A 20,104-nucleotide genomic window follows, 5' to 3' on the forward strand; every position below is an offset into this window, starting at 1 on the left:
GTGACTCAAACTTAATTATGGTTCAGTCATATGGATTCTCTTATTGGATTTGTGATCCTAGACTATAAGGATAATGAATACTTATCTAAGCATACCACTTACCAAGTCCCCTTTAATTGACCATAAGAGCCAAAGTTATTGGCATAATGTAAGTTTATAGGAATGCACTTTTCCTCTTGTATTTGATATTTCCAGATAAAAGATCTAGGTGCAAATAGGAGATAATTGGGGAAAAGCTGGCATTATAGCTATAGGTATGTGACACTCGGTTTTGTTATAGTGGAGGTAAAACAACCCTGGCGCTTGGGTGGTGATGAAGAGGTGGAGGAGAAATGAGAAGAGGCAAGGATATTAAGATCTGTGGTTTGTCAGAGCCACCAGGAGCCTTCCTCATGAAAAATATATATTGGTACAGGTCTCCCATACTGTTGCAAGAGTCTTATATTCAAACCACTACTGGTTTCCCATTCCCTACCAAAATGCTACTAATATGATTTGATAACCATCCTCCTTAACCTTACATGATAATGGGATAGAGATGGCATCTCTCTTCAGATCAAAAGACAGGCATGCCTATTGTTTAATAAAATAAAGATAATATATCCCCCCACCCCCAAGCAAAGGCTGGCATGCCTACTGTTCATTATAAAATACTAATTACACTAAGCTCAAAGTTTTTCTCTTGTAATGCAACTCACTGCATATGCAGTTGTCACCTGGCTCTCTAGGTCAGTATATGGGAATCCGGGCTTTGAAAATCAATGCTAATGTGCTGGGGGATGGGAACTACTGGGGAGAGGTCAATGGGGGAAAAAAAGAAGATATATGTAATACTTTCAACAATAAAGAATTTAAATTAAAGAATAATAATTGTAAAGCTAAAAAAAAACAACAACAACGGTGGTACAGCTACATAATGGAATACTAAGCTGCTCTAAAGAAGAAAGAACTCTTACTTTTTGCAAAAGCATGGATGGACCTGGAGAGCATTATGCTGAGTGAAATAAGACTGTCTGAGAAAATCAAGTATCACATGATCTCACTCATTTGTGGAATATAATGAACAGTATAAACTGATGAACAAAAATAGATCCAGAAACAGAGAAACATCAAACAAACCACCAAACCTTAGTGGGAAGGCATGGAAGGGTTGGAGGGGGCGGGGGTAAGAGATCAACCAAAGGACTTGTATGCATGCATATAAGCATAACCAATGGACACAGACAGTAGGGGTTGAAGGCCTGTGCTGAGGAGTGGGAGTGGGCAGGGAGAGGTCAATGGGAGAAAAAGGAGACATATGTAATACTTTCAACAATAAAGAATTTAAAAAAAATGTTTTTAAAGAAAAAAAAAAACACCAATGCTAGTAAATACTGATATTCTGGCAACTGCTATTGCTGTAAGTAATAAAGTATTTTGCTTCTGACCCCAAAATCTCTTGTCTCTTGCCAAAATTCATGAAACTTATTATATGTAAGCTCGTTAGCTTGAAAATAGGGTAAAGTCAAAATTTCAAAGTTCTTGACACTTTAATCCAGGTGGACTAAAACATTATTACTTAGAACAAAGTAGTAAGACACGAGGCTGGTGAAATAGATTAACACTGAATTGTGAAAGGCCTCATTTGCCATGCTAAGGTGTTTGGAATTATTCTGTAAGAGGCAGTCATGGATGATTATTAATAAGTAGAGTGGCAATTGGGAGAAGGTATTGGATAAAGGAATGTTGGTACTCAGAAACTCTGTTAGCAGGCATCTGACAGTTAAGGTGAGAAATGATGATGGCATTTCCTAGAGTATTGATAAAGGAACGAAAGAAGCATAACATTTTAAGAACCATTTTAGAAGTAAACTCAAATAATTTTGTTTTCAACTGTCACAGAGGACAAGAAGAATTCTAGTGTAACTATGAAGTTTCTTTATTTTGAGTCTATCTACATATACAAACAAATTTGGTTAATAATTTATGACAATCATAGGAATTAACTATTTTGTAATGGGTTTTTTGCTATTTTTTCATTGCTCATTTTGTTCTTGTTATTTTGATAAACTATCAGACTTTGCACATGAGTTTAAAAAATAAAATAATTCATAACAATCAAATAAAAATGATTGATAACAAAAATTACTCAAAAAAGTTTCCTGAAATTTTAATGACATGAGACATTTTGGACCACTGCTGACTTAACTATATTAATGTCTGACCCTGGTTCCTTAAGCAGCTCATACTTCCTTGTTAATTTAGGCACTATATAACGTTATTGTCTTATGTTCAGGGCAGTGTAAAATGAATTGGTTGTAGATATTCTCAGGCATTGGCCTAAATGTAACCCACCTTACTACTTTGCCTCTCTGAGCCCATTTCCTCTTTATAAAATGGAAAAGCTTATTTCTCCCTAACAAGGTTATTAGATAAATCACACAGGACATACATAAAGTTCCTAGTACATGGTAGAACTCGGTCATGCTAATTAATCTCTGCTGATCTTCATTCCTCACCAAGTTTACAACTGCCTTCTTAGATCTAAATTGCATATCCAAGCCTTTCTCCCACAGCTTTCCTTCAGTCTTTTCTTCTTTTCCATTCAGATGTGACAGCCAGCGCTATCTTCAGGTCTCTTTACGCACTAGTGCTGAATGTCTCCCTCATGCTTTGCTTCCTTGGGCTGCTTTATTTGGTTTACACAAGGACTTCTCTTGCTCATTGCACTTTGGGTGGATGCTTTGAGTCTGACTTCTGTGATTTAGAACTAAATAGAATCTCTGGGGTAGAAAAATCAGTAACATTAAGGGTGAAAACTGGAATTATTTTTAGTCTCCCCCCCCCCCATTTGATTGGGGTTTTGTTACGATGCAAATGATGACAAAACCCTGTGACATATAGTCTTGCAATAGGAAAAGGATGGTTAAAAAAAAAAAAGAAATTGATACTAAACTTCCCATGTGGCTCCCATAAAGTCCACAATTTAGATCTCAGGTAAGGTAAGATCATTGACAACAAAATATTATTCTATGGGAACCATATCCTTAGTCACTATGGTTTAAAAAATAAAGTCTAGTATTGTATTAAAATCAGGATTAGGGTTCAGGGAGATCAGGGTTTCATTATTAGCTCTGTCACGTGCAAGCTGTGTAACCTTCCACAAATTACCTAATCTCTTTACATATCAATTTCCTAACTTATATAGAAAAAATGGTTAAGGTGCCTTTGCCAGCAGTCATTGTGAGGAAGAAATTGAATAAACTGTAAAGCACAATGGATGGTAGTTGAAAGCATTCAATAAATGTTAGATATTCTCTTATGTCTTCTGTGTAGATAGAAAGCAAAGACCTAATTTGAATCCAGGTGTTTGACTCAATGTTTATATGTTTTTTAAAAGCCTATGTAGCCTGGCCTTCATGTCTCAGTGGTTGACCATTGACCTATGAACAAGGAGGTCACGGTTCAATTCTTGGTCAGGGCACATACCCAGGTTGTGGGATCGATCCCCAATCGGGAGCATGCAGGAGACAGCCTATCAATGATCCTCTCTCATCATTGATCTTTCTTTTTCTCTCTCTCCCACTTCCTTCTTCTCTGAAATCAATAAAACAAATATTTTTTAAAAGCCTATGTAAAGTGATCCTAACTAAGAAGTGATTTATTTATATCACTGTTATAAGCACAGTATGTCATGATAGATGTGCAAGAACAACACTGAAAGTGCTATACAAATATGACACTATTATTATTAAACACATAATAAACAAATAGCAGATGTGGTTATTCATCTCAGAGCAAAAGATTTTATTATTCAAAGCACTTTCAGAACATATAGTTATATTAAAAGAAAAACAATGCTCAGAAAGTGAGAAATCAGGCATCTTTAAAAGCTTTCATTCTAACAGCACTACTTAGATGAGTCATAAAAAAGATTTCATAGCTATTATACACATAAAAACTGATTCAATTTTTAAAATGAATATTACAAGGACCCCCAAAATAACTATTAAACACATAGAAACAACCAAAGTACCTGTAATAAAAGTCACATAAACTTCTGTAGTACAGATTGTCTTAGTATTTTACTCCACAGAGAGCAAATGTTGTGCTTTGATATATAAATTCATATCTTGTTACTCCTTATAAATCATAGCAATATAAGTATGTCCTATAAACATGTTTTGAGCCATGTTTTGTAAACCTTATCATCATATCTGTTTATCAAACATATTCTTAAAACCTACATTGTAAAATAAACATTTGTGGGCTCTTATTGTCAACATTTAACAAGCTGTCTTCAGAAACTTCTAAAAGTATCGGGATAGTCCCACATAATCTATGCCCATGTAAAGTCATGAAGTCATATAATCAACTTTTCCTAAGCAAATGTAATCCCCCAGCCTTCTTAACACCTGATTTCTTCCCAGCTGATTTGAATCCCTCAGTCCTCCCAGTGTGATGGTGACTCTACCAGAAGCCATCGGTCCAACAATGTGTACGTGTGTGGTGACAAATAAATGTAGAAGTGGTGGGATGCGGGAGCAAGGCGTGACCACTAGGGCAGTCTTTAAAACGGATACTCTTTCCATTTTGTTCACTCTGTATTGAGAGTAGAGGCTGGGAATTTTGAGGGAAAGAGGGTAGGGACCATCCCACTGTATAGTTAAAGGAAGATAGAGCTCAGTGCCTCCTCTTATTCCAGGTGAGTCGATTTGGTCCCATAGACAGACTCCCCATTCAGCAAAGCCAGAGCCCCGGGAGACTTACATACACTGCCTAAGAGAGTCCATGTTCTATTCAACCATCCTGTCCGCAGCAAATAGCTTCTCTCAGGGAATATTCTCCCTGAAAGAAAATACAGAAATACCATTTATACCACGTTGTTACGTTTCCAGTGATATTTTGGTGCCCTAGTTTTATTACACCTTACATATCAGTTCTTCAGCTAGCTTCTTGATCCAGGCCTCCTTTGTTCTGTTCCTGGTACTAAGAATTCTGTGATGAAAGCATGATATTTGCTATTCATTGAGATAACATGCTCAATCGCATGATTTCTTCACATGATTACATTATATGGAATTTAGCAGTAATTTTTGGAAATGTTACTAAAGCAGTAACACTTTTTTATTTTTTATTTTCATTCTCTAGTAGTTTTTTCTCTTTTCATTTTTATGAGTTGAGTTCATTTTTTTCATTCTAATTCTCATAAATATTATTCTCCACACACTTCCCATCATTTTTCACTTTTAAAATTAATAAAATATAAAGTACATAATACAAAATAATCAAAATTTCACTTTCCTCCAAACTTGCCTCGTTTTTACATAAAATTGCAGCATACACTTATGAACTAACTGAGAAATGCAGTCATTTTGAAGTCCTCAATCCAATTTTGTATCAGTTAAAGATAGAATAACTTATACCCCATTTACTGCCTCAGCAAAACTTATTTACTAAAACTGATGGAGGGTGCAATATTTATCCCACAAGATAAAGAAAGGCCCAGGATTTTTCCCAAAAAATCCTTGATCTTTTGGTGACTAACTTAATGACCAATTTTTGTAAAATTAAGCAGCTAATCATGATCACTCTACTTTATAACCAGGTAGTTTTTTTACAGGGTAGAACATACTGCTACCAATCCAATCAACTATACAGTTTCTCTTTTTATTTCAGACAAACTGGCTGAAAGCAGATTGGCCTAAAACAAGGAAGTTCACACCACCTGTCAGTGGAGTAACAATTTTGAAAAATAAAATCAATAAGTAATGTGGGGAGAGTATAGATCATAGTGGTATACTATGAAAACATTTTGTAATCTATAAAAAAAATCTTCAAGAAATTTTCTCTATTTTATAGATTTCTTTATTTTTTAATTTATGTTTGTTTTATCATTAATTTTTATTTATTGAGTTATAATTAACATAAAACATTATGTTATTCTCAGTTCTATACAGCATAATGAGTCAATATATGTATATATTATAAAGTGTTCACCACAATAAATCTAATTGACACACATCACCATACATAGTTTCACTTTTTTTTGTGAAGAGAACTTTTAAAATCTAGATTCTTAGCAATTATTAAATGTACAACATAGTATTACTGGCTCTAGACATCACCTTACATAATATACCCAGGACTTATTTACGTATCACTGCAAGTTGGTCCTTTTAACCTCCTTCACCAAGTATGCCCAACCCCCAACCTCCACCTCTGGCAACAACCAATCCATTCTCTGCATCTATCAGCTTGGTTTTATTCACTTCTTTAGATTCCAGATATGTGAGATAATCATGTATTTGCCTTTCTCTGCCTGAATATTTAATTTAGTGTAATGCCCTAAAGGTCATATATGTTACCACAAATGGCAAGATTTCTTTTTTATGGCTGAATAATATTTCAGTGTGTGTGTGTGTGTGTGTGTGTGTGTGTGTGTGTGTGTGTGTGTGTATGTGCCATATCTTCTTTACCTATTCATTTACGGATGGATACTTATGTGGCTTCCTTATGTTGGCTATTATAGAAAATACCACAATGAATGTGGGATGCCTATATCATTTTGAATTAGTGTTGTTGTTTTTTTGTTTTTCATTTTGGATAAATGCCCAGAAGTAGAATTGCTGGATCATGTGGTAGTTCTATTTTTAACTTTTTGAGGAACGGACATACTGTTTTTCATGCTGGCTGCACCAACTTACAATCCCACTAATGATGTTCAAGGGTTCCCTTTACTACTCATCCTTTTCCAACACTTGTTATTTTTTACCTTTTATATGTCTAAGGGGTTAATACCCAAACTATATTAAAAACATAGAACGCAAAAAAATCAAACAATCAGATTTAAAAAATGGGTAGATTATCTGAATGCGCATTGTTCCAAAGAAGGCATAAAGATAGCCAATAGGCACGTGAAAAGGTGCTCAGCATCACCAATCTTCAGGGAAACACAAGTCAACCACAATGACACATCACCTCACACTGGTGCATCTTCATAAAGACACTAATGGTATCACGAGGGCCCCACCCTTATAACCTCATCAAATGCCATAACCCTGGGGGTTAGAGCTTCAATATATGAATTTTGGGAGGACACAATTTGTTTTTAATTTTTGTGGCTCAGTATTCACTTAGGACAGGACTGTTGGCTTTGCTTATGTCATGGGCTCATGTCAGAACAATTTGGTTCATAGTATCCTATTAAAAAAAAACTGAGATTTAGTTGGTTTTTTAATGCTATAAGTAACCCAGAGAAATAAATAGTGAAAATTTAATTATAAATAAATTATAGAAAAATGTTTTTGGAAAAAAGTTATAAAGGTTATAGAACTGCTATTTATTGAGGCACTCAAATCGCCAATCCTTCTAAAACCGGATATTGTGGATATTCATTTTTTATACTAACATCCTTTCTATCAAAATTTACAGCCAATCAAATTGTTTTAGATTACATTTATCTTGAACAGACTGCTTTTTATAAAATTATTTTCAGTCAAATAAAGTGTTGAATTTTGTTGTTATTAATATAACCTAGACAGACTGAAGCCAAGTGAAATGGGGAATTGAGATATACTTCCAGGTAATTTTGGCTTCAAAAGCCTAGATTATTTCTCTGACTCAAATGAGGTATGTGAAGCATATTGAATCAATTAAAATTTAAAAATTGCCCTATGTGGCTTGGCTTAGTGGATAGAGCATTGGCCTGCAGACCAAAGAGTCCCAGGTTCCATTCTGGTCAAGGGCACACACCTTGGTTGCAGACTTCTCCCTGGCCTGGGCCCTGGCGGGGGCGCGTGCAGAAGGCAACCAATCAATGTGTTTCTCTCTCTGTCTTTCCTTCTCTCTTCCACTCTCTCAAAAAAAAAAAAAAAATAGAAAAATATCCTCAGGTGAGGCTTAACAAACAAAATAAAAATAAAAATCACTCCTCTGGGACCATACTATATACTTAACAAACACTTGTTGATTTGTTCTTTACCAGGAACGAGAAGAAATGGGATTTAAAAAGAAATGATGCTGCTACCAGCCATTGACAAAAGCTTTGACATATCTTGCAAAAAAAATATCGGCACGATAGTCCGCAAAGCACAGCATGCAATTGCCCCAACACACACAACGTTCTAGATGTCCTCGTTCTGGTGAGGCTTACCAAAGGTAGGCTGACAGTCACATCACTGCTATTTACAGACTGGTACCACACTGGCATGGTTTTGCATAATGTATCGAGGCTCTATGCTCTAGAGAGTTGCACTGTAACATATTGGTGCTTAATGAACTCTGTAAAAATTGATTTTCCACAGAGTAAATTAAGGAATGCATTATAGCTGTTAAAGCAATCTGAAGGGAAATCTGAAGCTTCCACTGCAGCACCATGCTTAGTAAGTAATAAATTACATGTTATACTTATTTGCCTTAATTCATGCTAATTTTGTCCAATTAATGTATCACAGTAATTCAGAAGCCTGTCACATGAGAGCTAATTATTTATTGGATTTTTGTGTTCAGCTCCCTAGGAGTCCACTAGAAAACAAACTTGCAACTGTCTTTCTCTTAGGTCCACAGTGACATTCTTATCTCTTATTATGAGACAGTGAGAGAGTTGCTTCTTTTTCAAGTTTTAAAAATGAATGAGGAGGCGCCTGAGTCAGATTCTTGTTTTGGGATTGGTGACAGAGTTGTGCAGCCTGCTACTCTGTTAGGAAAAGACCTACCCTATTTCCTATTGACTCCTTTCTACTTAGAGTCTATATTTAGGAGCTCTCGTTGAGAAGAAAGACTTTTAAAAAATTCGTGAACATTATTATGGGTGGGTCTATCGATACACACAAAGTGAACTGGAACATAGATGCAATTGTTTGAAAAGTTCATATCAGAAATACCCACTTATTTGCCTCAATTATCTCTATATTTTAGAGAATTCAAATGGATTGTCTGGAAATGTGTGCTCTAAAGTATTGTTCGGTAATCCAAATAGACAGCGGTGCCCCCCAGCTCACCCCCCACACACAGGCCAGAGCAGTGGTGCATTTGGGGCCAGAGCAGCAGTGATCCATCCACCCCAGCACCAAAGAGCAGCTGGTGCTCCAATGCCAGTGCAGCAGCGCCCCGCCCACCCATGGGAGAAACACTAGCTCCACCCTCCTGACTCCTAGTGGCCCCACCCTGCTGAGTTTGCACCCTGCAAAACTGTCAGTGGGCTGTGGCCAGCCTGGTCCTGTGGCCTAGAATTTTCTGGAGGATTCTCAAGGAGGTCAGAGCTGACTATGGGAAAACTGAGTTGTGTGGCTCTAGAGCGGGGCCATTTTCCTCTCTCAAGCCCGACTGGCACCAATGTCCCTGTGCAGAGCCCTCCCTTAACATGAACACATCTGGGTCTGTGTGGGCCTGATGAACTCTGCTGGCCTCACATTGAAGACTCCTTGAGATCCCACCCCAACACAAACATGCGGGGGCACCTGGCAGGTGGTGGCTGACCTTGGTGTACCCTGAGACTGTTGCTGAGCAGCCTCAGTCAAATAAAGTGATGAATTTTGTTGTTATTAATATAACCTAGACAGACTGGGCTCATATTGAGGCGACTGAGTGCCTCAATAAATAGCAGTTCTATAACCTTTATAACTTTTTTCCAAAAACATTTTTCTATAATTTATTTATAATTAAATTTTCACTATTTATTTCTCTGGGTTACTTATAACCAAATTGTTCTGACATGTTGCTCAGCTCAGACACAGCAATGGCACCAAGTGTGAATCTTCATCAATCTGGTGAACATCTCTCTCCCTATCTAGTGACTCACTCAGAAACCATGCAACTGGGATCTTTGGCTCTAGAGGCTTTTTCTGTGATTGAGCCTAAAAGGCAGATAGCAGGAAAAGGTGGATCTTGGGGAGCTTTGGGCCTTTTGCTGACCTTTCCCTAGACTCAGTGCTGGCGGAAACCAGACTTGGTATGCAGATGGTCCCTCCCATGCACATCCAGGCCCAGCAGAGGCAGCCTTGTGGGTAAGTTTGGTGGGGTAGAGTCTCAGGAAGTCATCAGGGCGGAGCTAGTGAAGTTCACCAGGTCCATGCAAGTTCAGATGTGGCTGGTGTGGAGGGATTTCATCCCAGGAAAGATGCTGCCATCTGCCATGTGGAAGGATGGCTCAACACAAGGACATGATGGCTTTCTCTCCAGTCCTCATTTTGAAGCCACACACTCAGTTTCTCCCTGTATGTCCCCAGGTCAATACTGAGCTTGACCAGAATTCCTCAAGAGATTTTTAAGAAAGATTGCAGTGGAGCTTGGCCAGTGTGGCTCAGTGGTTGAACATCAACCCATGAGCTAGGAAGTCACTGTTCAATTCCCTGGTCAGAGCTCAATCCCCAGTAGGGGAGTGTGCAGGAAGCATCTGATCAATGATTCTCTCTCATCAATGGTGTTTCAATCTCTCTCTCCCTCTCCCTTCCTCTCTCTGAAATTAATAAAAATATATTTAACAACAACAACAACAACAAAAGACTACAGTGCAGGCCCACAGGGGTTGCCACTGAAAGAGCTTTGGATATTGGGCAATTTGGCTGGGACAGGAAGATGGTATCTATAGGCTGCATGGGAGGAAGACTCAACAGAGGAACAATGGCGGCCCTCAGTGCACCAAAGCCATCTATGCCTCTCCCTGTATGTCTCGAATGCCTTCTGAGCCACCGTCTCTCCTCTGAAGCCAGCTCAAGGTGAGTTCCTGCAAACAAGTTTGTGCTCTGACCCTTTAAGAAAAGGGTTTCTGGTAGCCTTCCCTCTCACAAGGACAATTAAGGAATTCCCTCTGATTTTCAAAGCCAGATTTTATGTGGGCTTCTCTTCTCAGCACTGGAATTCTGGGCAGGGGAGCTTGGCCTGGGGCTGAGACCCCTCACTGGTCAGAGGGAACTCTGCAGCTGAGCTATCCCTCCAGATTCTCCACCATTACATGTGGGTGTAGGGCCAGGCTGTTTCACATCCCCACCCCTCCTATCATGGCTTCTTTGTATTATTAATTACTAGAGGCCCAGAGCACAAATTCATGCACTGGTGGGATCCCTCGAGGTGGCCTGTGGGGATAGGGACCCAGGTCATGCTCCCAGGCTCACAGCTCTGCAGCCCCACCTGGCATCCCACCATGGCCTGGCACCGCTCGCTCACCTGCTCCACCATCCCACTGTGGTCCCACTCTCTTCAGAGCCCATTGGGGCTGGCAGAGCCTCCACTGCTGCCTGCTGCTAGCGCCAAGTTGCTGATGCCTGCCATTTCCCTGCTGCCCCCTGGAGGTCAGTGCACGTCATAGCAAGCAGTCAAACTCCCTGTTGAACAATTTGTATATTAGGCTTTTATTATATAGGATAGGACTTCTGTTTAGCTCATCTTCAAGTGCTTATTCACATTGAGTGTTCTATAATTTAGTTGCAATTTTGATGTATTCATGGGAGGAGGTAAGAATATCATCTATTTACTCTGCCATCTTGACCAGAACCTTTGATTAGTTTAAAATATTCATTTAATTGCTTCTGTCATCCAGAAAACAATAGCATCTGTATCAATGTCTTTATGTGTATTATCTATAATTTTTTCTGGATGCTTTCAAAATTTTCTTTCTGTCTTTGGATTTCAGCAGTTTTACTATATGTACTCAAGGTGATTTTTTTTTTTTTTAGTTTTTGGTATTTATCATGCATGGGTCTGCTAAGCTTCTTGAATCTATAAGTTAATGTTTTTCATAAAATTCAAGAATTTTTTTGGTTATTATTTCTTTAAACAGTTTTTTTTTTAACTCTATTGTCTCTCTTATTCTTCTGGGACTCCAATAATTTGTATGTTAGCTGTATTTTATATCAAAAGCCACTAATACTCAATTTTTATTTAAATATTTTTCTGTATTCTTCAAATTTTATTGTTTCTATTGATCTCTCTTTAAGTTTACTAATTCTTTCATCTGTCTCACTTTGTTGCTGTTGAATCAATTCAGTGTATTTTTATCTTAATTATTACATATTTTCAGTTCTACATTATTAATTTAAATTTGGATTCCTTTATATAATTTCACTTTTTAGTTTATTTGTTATAACTATAATTTTATTTAAGTCCTGAACATATTTATACTAGCTTATTGCCTGCTAATTTCAAACCTGCTTCATCTTCAACCCAATTTCTATTCGCTGTCCTTTTTTTAGCATAAATCACTTCTTATTCTTTATATGTCTTCCAGTTTTTTATTGTGTTGTTGACATTGTATATAATCTATTATAAAAATATTTGATTGTCTTATATACCTTTGAAGTGTGTTTATTTTGTTCTTTCTGGCAGTTAATTTGGCTTGAGTCAAACTTTGGACTCTATCTGTTTCAGTAGATAGCAGTTGAAATATTGCTCAGTTCTTCAAGTTCCTTCTGTTGCTTTCAGTCATGTCTCCTAGAATCTCTTCAAGAAATTTATAGTTTAGAGCTCAGGCACGAAACATAGAGTTTATTCTTGTATTATTATGTATTATTTTTCATACAAACAACTGTAAACAAACTTTTCTCCACCCCTGTATATATTTTTCCTCTCTCAATGTAAAGGTGTTTTTACTTAAATGATTTTTCTCCCTAGAACCTATAGAATAGTCTAAAGGAAAGATAAATAGTCTAAATTCATAGATAAATCTGAGACAGAAAATAAACTGTATCCCTCCCTCTCATAACTAAGTCTATGTCAGTGAATCAAGTCTGTGAGTCTGACTGCTGTACACTTCCCTTATGACTCTCTAACTCCAAAGAGGCTCCTGTATCTCTCACCCAAACAGAATTCTTGTGAGTTATCTTGCCCACCAGACAATCATAGACTTCTCTTAAAGCTACATACAGCCCATCTTGCCTGACACAGTGGTTGAGTGTTGACTTATGAATCAAGAGGTCACGGTTCGATTACTGGTCAGGGCACGTGCCCGGGTTGCAATTCGATCTCCAGTGTGGGGCATTGCAGGAAGCAGCCGATCAATGATTTTCTCTCATCATTGATGTTTCTATCTCTCCCTCTCCCTTCCTCTCTGAAATCAATAAAAATATATATTTTTTAAATACAAATACAATTTAAGCTCAAATTGAGACCACTAGCTTTATTGACAAACTAGGAGTTATTCTTGACTCATTCCTCACTGCATACATTCAATAAACAGTAATTCATTAGGTCTCATACATGTTTTTCTCCTTCTTAAAGATAAATCCTCCATCCTTTATATTACCACATTTTTTGCCTTTACCATCTTCTACCTGAACTACTTTAATATCTTAAATGTCAATTCATGCTTCCCAGAAGCACCAAGTTCAACAATGTAGGTCAGAATGTAAGTTAGTGCAATGGATTTGAAAAACTGTTTGGCAGTTACTTAAATATTTAAACCTATGTCTGTCAAGATAACATTCCACCCCTAGATATTTATCCAAGAGAAGTAGAAACATGTGTTTTACAAACATTTGTAAACAATGTTTATAGCTGCTTTATTCACAATAGTCAACAACTTGAAATACTCCCAACGTCCATCAACAGATAAATGTATCAACAAAATGTGTTATACACATACAATAGAATATTATTCATCAATAAAAAAGTGTGGTTTTTTATATGCATGCAGCAACATGGATGAACCTTGAAAACTTTATGCTGAGAGAAAGAAGGGACACAGAAGAGTGAATAGTGCACGATTGCATTTTTATAAAATATGTAAGCTGGTTTGTAGTTGACTGGAGCCAGAAATGGAGAAGGGATAGATACATTTCAGATAGAGGCAAACCATCTTTTTAGAGTAATGGACATTTTTCGCATTTTGATAGTGGGAGTATATTCACAAGTTCATATAACTTTCAAAACACATTGAATTGAACAATGTGTTCAATTTAAATGGGTGTAGTCTATTATATTTAAGTAACTCCTAAATAACATTGATTTAAACTTCCAGCATCCATGGGGCTGAAAGAGGTAACTTGTGAGATACATAAATTATTATAATTAACTAGAAGCCCAGTTCATGAAATGCATGCACTTGGGGAGGGGGGGCAGGGGTCCCTCAGCCCGGCCTGTGCCCTCTCACAGTCTGGAGCAGTGGGACATCTTTTGCGTTACCTTGGAGGCGGGAGAGGCTCTTGCCACCACCACTGCACTCACCAGCCGTGAGCCCGGCTTCTGGCTGAGCAGCGCTCCCCCTGTGGGAGCACACTGACCACCAGAAGGCAGCCCCTGCATTGAGCATCTTCCCCCTGGTGGTCAGTGCATGTCATAGCAACCTGTCATTCCACCATTCTGTTGATTTGCATATTAGCCTTTTATTATATAGGATACTCCCATTTTATGCATAAGGAAATTAATTCCAAAAGGTAGTAATTTGAAGCCTACTACTTTATCTCAACACCCTGTGAGGTCTCCACCACCTTGATCCTTCTAAGTGGTGGAAGTTTGAGGAATATGGTTCCTTAGTATTTCAGTGTGCAGACTCTGAAATCACACAGTCCTGCTTTTGAATCCTGGCTTTGTCATTTATAAACTGTGTGATAGTGAGCAAATTCTCTCAGGCCATCTTTCACTATCTTTCAAATGCCAATAATAATAATTGTACCTAGCTCATGGAATGTTTATCAACATTAAGTAGATAGCACAGTGTATAAAAAACAGTTTGTATAATGTATAGCATGTAGTCCAGTAAGTGTTAGCTAGTGTGTTTCATTTTCTTCATTTATAAAATGGATATAGTACTATTACCTACCTGTAGTGGGTTGAATGGTGTCCTCCAAAAGATTTCTCCACGTACTAATCCTTGGAACTTGTGAATGTTACTTTAATTTGGAAAAGATGTTATTAAGCTAAAGATCTTAAAATGAGGAAATCTTCCTGGAATATGCAGATGAGCTCTAAATGTAGTGATAAGTATCCTTATAAGAGACAAAGAGAGGAGACATAGACAGGAGAAGAGGAGGCACTGTGATTATGTAGATAGAGACTAGAGCAATGCAAGTCACAAGTGAAGGACTGACAACAACCACCAGAAAAAGCTGGGGGAGCCAAAGAGGAGATTCACCGCAAGAACCCCCAGATCATCCACAAGAACCCCCAAAGATAGTGTCCCTCTAATGGATTTTGGCTTCTAGACCCTAGAATTGTGAGAGAATACATTTCTGTTGTTTAAACCTCCATAGTTTGGTAATTTGTTACAGCAGCACAAGTGAAGTAGTACACTACCTTTTAGGATCATTGTGAAGACTGAAGAAGGTAGTACATGCTAAGTTTTCAGTGCCTGCCCTTAACAACTTATATGAAAGATTGATTGTTGTTGTGGCTATTGCTGTTACCATCCAAATCCTAACTTAGTTATGTCTGTATTCACATAGCCTCTGACTTGGATGATATTATGAAATAAGATAAAGAAAGCCTTCGTGGTTCATTTTTTCAATGCAAACTTTAAACAAATTTGTTTTGCTTTCATTTGTCTACAACAATTCCTTTAATAAATCTATTGCTCTGTTACTAATTTTAACTTGATTCCTTGTTTGTTCTCTAGGATTGCAGAACTACTGTAGCAACGTGAGAATTATACTTCTCTGATATATTCCAAAGGGATGTGTTAATGACAGTGTTAAGCTAAATCCATAATTTCTAGGAGTTTGTGTTTATTGTTTTAAATTTTCAATGTACCAGTTTTTTTTTTAATTGAGTTTTTTCAAATTTTGAATCTAGTTCAATACAATACATTTTAGAAGTTATTCCACTTAAACCTTCGCTTATATAGTATATCTGAATAATAAATTAAAAGCAGCAATATCATCCACTTGGAAACCAATCTGTGCAATGGCTGAGCCAGCTGACATTAGGTTTATATTTTCCCGGATGCATACTGAGCATGACGCCACTCTACATTTTTCTGTAAATAATTTAGGGTATCCTTATTCACGTCACCACTTACCCTCTCAGTTCAAGACTGTGGTTTACTATTTTAGCTAAGCGTCAATTAATTCATTAAAAAGAACAAATTGTTTCACTGACTAATCTGACAATGCAGCCATAAGTGCACTGCGATAGGCATCTGTTCCATTCCCCAGTCACAAAGCACCAGTGTTCTGTTTCCAGCCCATAATCTCGGATATGAGCCCTTCAAATTCCCAAGTCTCGGATCACAGTAAGAGTAAATCAATCAGAGTGTTTCCCAGATTCCTTATTAGAGAGGGCCCACACAGAGTGAGCATCAGTAACAAAAATACAACTGTGAAAACAAGATTTTGGCAGGAAAGAGAGTTGTGAAGAGAAATTGAGAAGGGCATATTTGAAAATATTCCACCTCATTTTCCCTGGATAGTGGGTGAGCCAATAGCCCAAATCAAGAAAATGCTTTAAAACATTCTTTACCTTGGAAGATTATTACACATATATGAGTTCAACCTGGTACTCTATGAAAGAACAAGTGAATGTGTAGTAAGTGTGCTCGAATTATCAAGAAATAAAATAATTTTTTTACTTTTTTTCTTTTTCAAAACTCATTTGAGTAAATCGAGTTCCAGGAGGCGTTTGTTTTTCCTTGAGTGCTTTAAACCAAGGATAGCAGACTATTTCTGAATATATTACCAAACTTTATTCAGCAAACAAAGCTAGCATTCTTTATGTAGAATTTTCCACATACCTATAAAAATGCAGAGTACTCTAGGTGAATGCTAAGATAGAGTTTATTTCTTCTATCTGTATTTCAGTGATTAGTTTCATAATCATTTTTGATACAGAGTTTGGTGAAACAAATGTTGGTGAATACTTATGTACATGGGCAAAACATTGCTTTTAAATTGGTAAATAAAAACTTCTAAAATATCAGACTTTAAATAGAAATCATGTATATTAGAAAAGGTAAATATTAGCTTTGGAAGAATAAATGGAATGTTTCTTAACAGGATTGGCGAGATGAGTGGAAAGTATTTCTCATACATTTTATTTCCCTGAACAAGGGATAATTTGTGAAGGGATAGATTAGTGGAGGGAAAACACATTGGGATACATTATAAGCAACAGATTAATGAGTAAACCATCCACAGATTCCCAGAAAATGTTAGGCATTGAGAGGACTGGTTGCAAATAATATGGTTGTGATTACCTTGAAAACCTCATTCAACTCAGAAACATAGAGCTCATTTATCCCTAATGTTATTTTTCTGAGTATTTTTACATGTGTACAAAATTTGCCCAGAGACTGGAGACAATAATTTTCTTTTATAAATACATGGATTATCAGCAAGTTTGTTTTTTTTATAAATACTGGAAAGCAACTATAATTCAGACAGACAAACTATGATCAGAGAAATTTCTGATTATTGAGCAGAATGGATTGATAATAGGAACTTAAATATGTATCATATGCCTGTCATTAGGCTAGAAAGAAATATTAAGAAATATGATATGCCTACTATTCTCAAGAAGCTTATCCAATTTATTGAAGAATAGGAAGTAATACACAAGAAATAAATAAACATGTGTCACTTGTAAGTGCCATAGGAGTTCAAAGAAAGAAGAATAGTTAAAGATGACACTTAGGGAAGGTTGGGGTAATATTGCCATGGGGGACCATAGGACTAAAATTAAGTATGGTTGTGATTTTTAAATGAGGAAGAATATAAATTCTTTAAAGTGGAGAGGAAAGGTGTTATTTGAAAAAATGAATATTTAATAGTATAACAATTTTATATTTTAAAAAGATCAATGATTTTCGCTTTCATGATACAAATCAAGAAAACGAAAACTTTACAAATCCCTGGCTAGTAGGATAAACAAAAACTACGATTCTTAATGGGGTGAGAGGATAAGAGGCATATCAGCCTCTCTGGGGGTCATCAAAAAATTTTGGTTTATCATAGTTGAGATACATTTGTGGGAAGGATCAAAGTGGATGGGGAGGCACTCCAGGCTGAGGTGTTATGGGGGAGGAAGTGGGAAAAGCCTTGAAATGTTTGGGATAAGATGAAGATTCGAGTGGAAAGGGATTCTAGTGGATAGGGAGATAATTGAAATGTAAAGTACCAAGCTAAAGTGACTGCCCTTGATTTGATGGACAACAAAGAGCCATCTTTGATTCTTATTATGGGAGTGTTAAAATGAATGAAGTTTAGGAAAGCTAGTCTATCTGATACTGATATGCATAATATAAAAAGAAGATTGAAAATGAAAAAAGATAAATGAGTTAAAAATATATTAGAAAATTTAGCCATCATGATCCAGGGTTTGGGAGGAAGGGAGGTTATTAGACATTCTTCGGTCCCAAAGAAAAGGAAAAGGTATGACTTCAAGTGTGAAAAACAAAAAAGATTTATTGATACTTACCTGACCAGGGAAATACCATGATCACAAATGTGGTTTTTCTAGGTTGAAGCTAATACATTGCATTTCTGATGTACTGACCCCTGAAATTTCCCCAAATGTAGGGAACTCAACTGTATAATCTGTGGTAGTAGTGAACTGTATTCATGCTTTTCCCTAAGGAAAAATAAAAGGTTTATCGTAACCATGGCCACATGCTCAACATGGCTTCCCCAGTGTGTATGCAGGCACGCTTTTCATGGGCAGTTAGCAGGGCAATTGGAAAACATGGTCAACACTTGAGGGTGGGGCCCATTTTCAAGGGCTTAGTATGCAGGGTGGGGCAAAAGTAGGTTTACAGTTGTGAATACATGAAACATAGCTTCTTTTTGTATTATTATTTATTAATTATTTATTATTTTCCATATGAACAACTATAAACCTATTTTTTCCACAGCTTGTATTTCAGGTCATAGCATAATTTCTCCCTCTGGCTAGGCATTCTTCTTGTTTTACTTTGGTAAAAATAGTGCTAAAGTATAGAAATAAGATTCAGTTTTCTCTTCTAGTTATGTAGATGATGGTCAGATAAACTCAAACTCCAGACTGGTTAAATAAGCTGGTTTTTCCCACAGGTAAATAAATGCAAATAAGTAAATGTCTTCTCATTTTTCATATCTATGCCTCTTCCAGCATCTGGCCTTTGGCCTTCCTTGGCTGGTAGTTAAGTGAGAGTCAGACTTCAAAATCTTAAGTCAAATACTATTGAATTATCACTTCCCACTTGTGTATTCCCACCTTCCCTCTGTAGCTCTGAAAGTTGTCTAAAATTTTGTGTTGCCTGACATTTAGAGAAGTTACCAATTGTGAATCCAAAATTATCTACTTGAAGGGAGCATAAAGAGAAGTGAGAGGTTTCATGCCCGCTCAGCTCATGGATTGGGTATTTATACCCTATGGAGTTGGCCTGAGAGAAGTAGGTAGAAGAGCTTAAAAATGTATAATTTCAATATTACTATGTTTCTCACAGTATTCTTAATCAAAGTCATAACTGTTGTCCCAAGTTATTTTTACCTTGGCACGGTGAGGTATAATTTTAAGTGCCAGAAAATATGATTGTTTCCACAGTACTGTGACATTTCTTTTCTTAAAAAAATACATGTGGACCACCCCAAGGACTCTGTACTGTCAATGTCATTTTTAGTGGTGTCAAAAAAGCTACTGCCAGTTTTGACAAAGGAGACAGTCCTACGAATATAATCACCACTGCTGCCCAAGTCACCAGAGAATATGTTAGTGTTTTGAAAGAAATAGAAGTAAATTATTTAGTATTTAGTTGCCTTTGTGTCCAACATACCATGATCCAGATAAAGTAGTTTAAATCTATAGGAAGAAGAAATAACTCGAAAACACACACACATGCATAGTTTTGGTTGCCAGTGATTTCATGGGATTTGCATAGAGCATCAGCTGGAATCTGATATTTTGAAGAAAGCAATGAAGAACAAGAGAAAATAGCAGATAATGAAAGAGAAGGAGCAAAGAAGAGGACATGAAGTGGGGTTGTAATATTTGTCGTTATCCTTAACAATTTAGTTTCCACACCCCTTAGATTAAGATGAACTAAAAAAGGAAACTTCAACCCTGCGGGTACAGAACTTTGTGTGTAATAACCCCCACAATATATTTCTAGAATTAACAACCTGTAACAACTAATAGCTTGTATGTAATTCATAGAACTGGGAGTAAAGATTGTTTCTAGCAAACATTTTTCCAAGGACTTAAGTAAAATAATACAAGGGATAAT

The 20,104-nt window shown here is 36.9% G+C and overlaps 1 non-coding gene across 1 annotated transcript; it reads left to right on the forward strand.

Moving 5' to 3' along the window:
- The first annotated feature begins 18,313 nt into the window (after positions 1–18,313).
- Positions 18,314–18,477, forward strand: LOC114226748 (U1 spliceosomal RNA). The gene has a single exon (XR_003612840.2). It is a non-coding gene; the product is annotated as a U1 spliceosomal RNA (small nuclear RNA).
- Positions 18,478–20,104: the final 1,627 nt, after the last annotated feature.

The sequence above is a fragment of the Eptesicus fuscus genome, chromosome 14, assembly GCF_027574615.1.
Source record: "Eptesicus fuscus isolate TK198812 chromosome 14, DD_ASM_mEF_20220401, whole genome shotgun sequence".
NCBI lineage: Eukaryota > Metazoa > Chordata > Mammalia > Chiroptera > Vespertilionidae > Eptesicus > Eptesicus fuscus.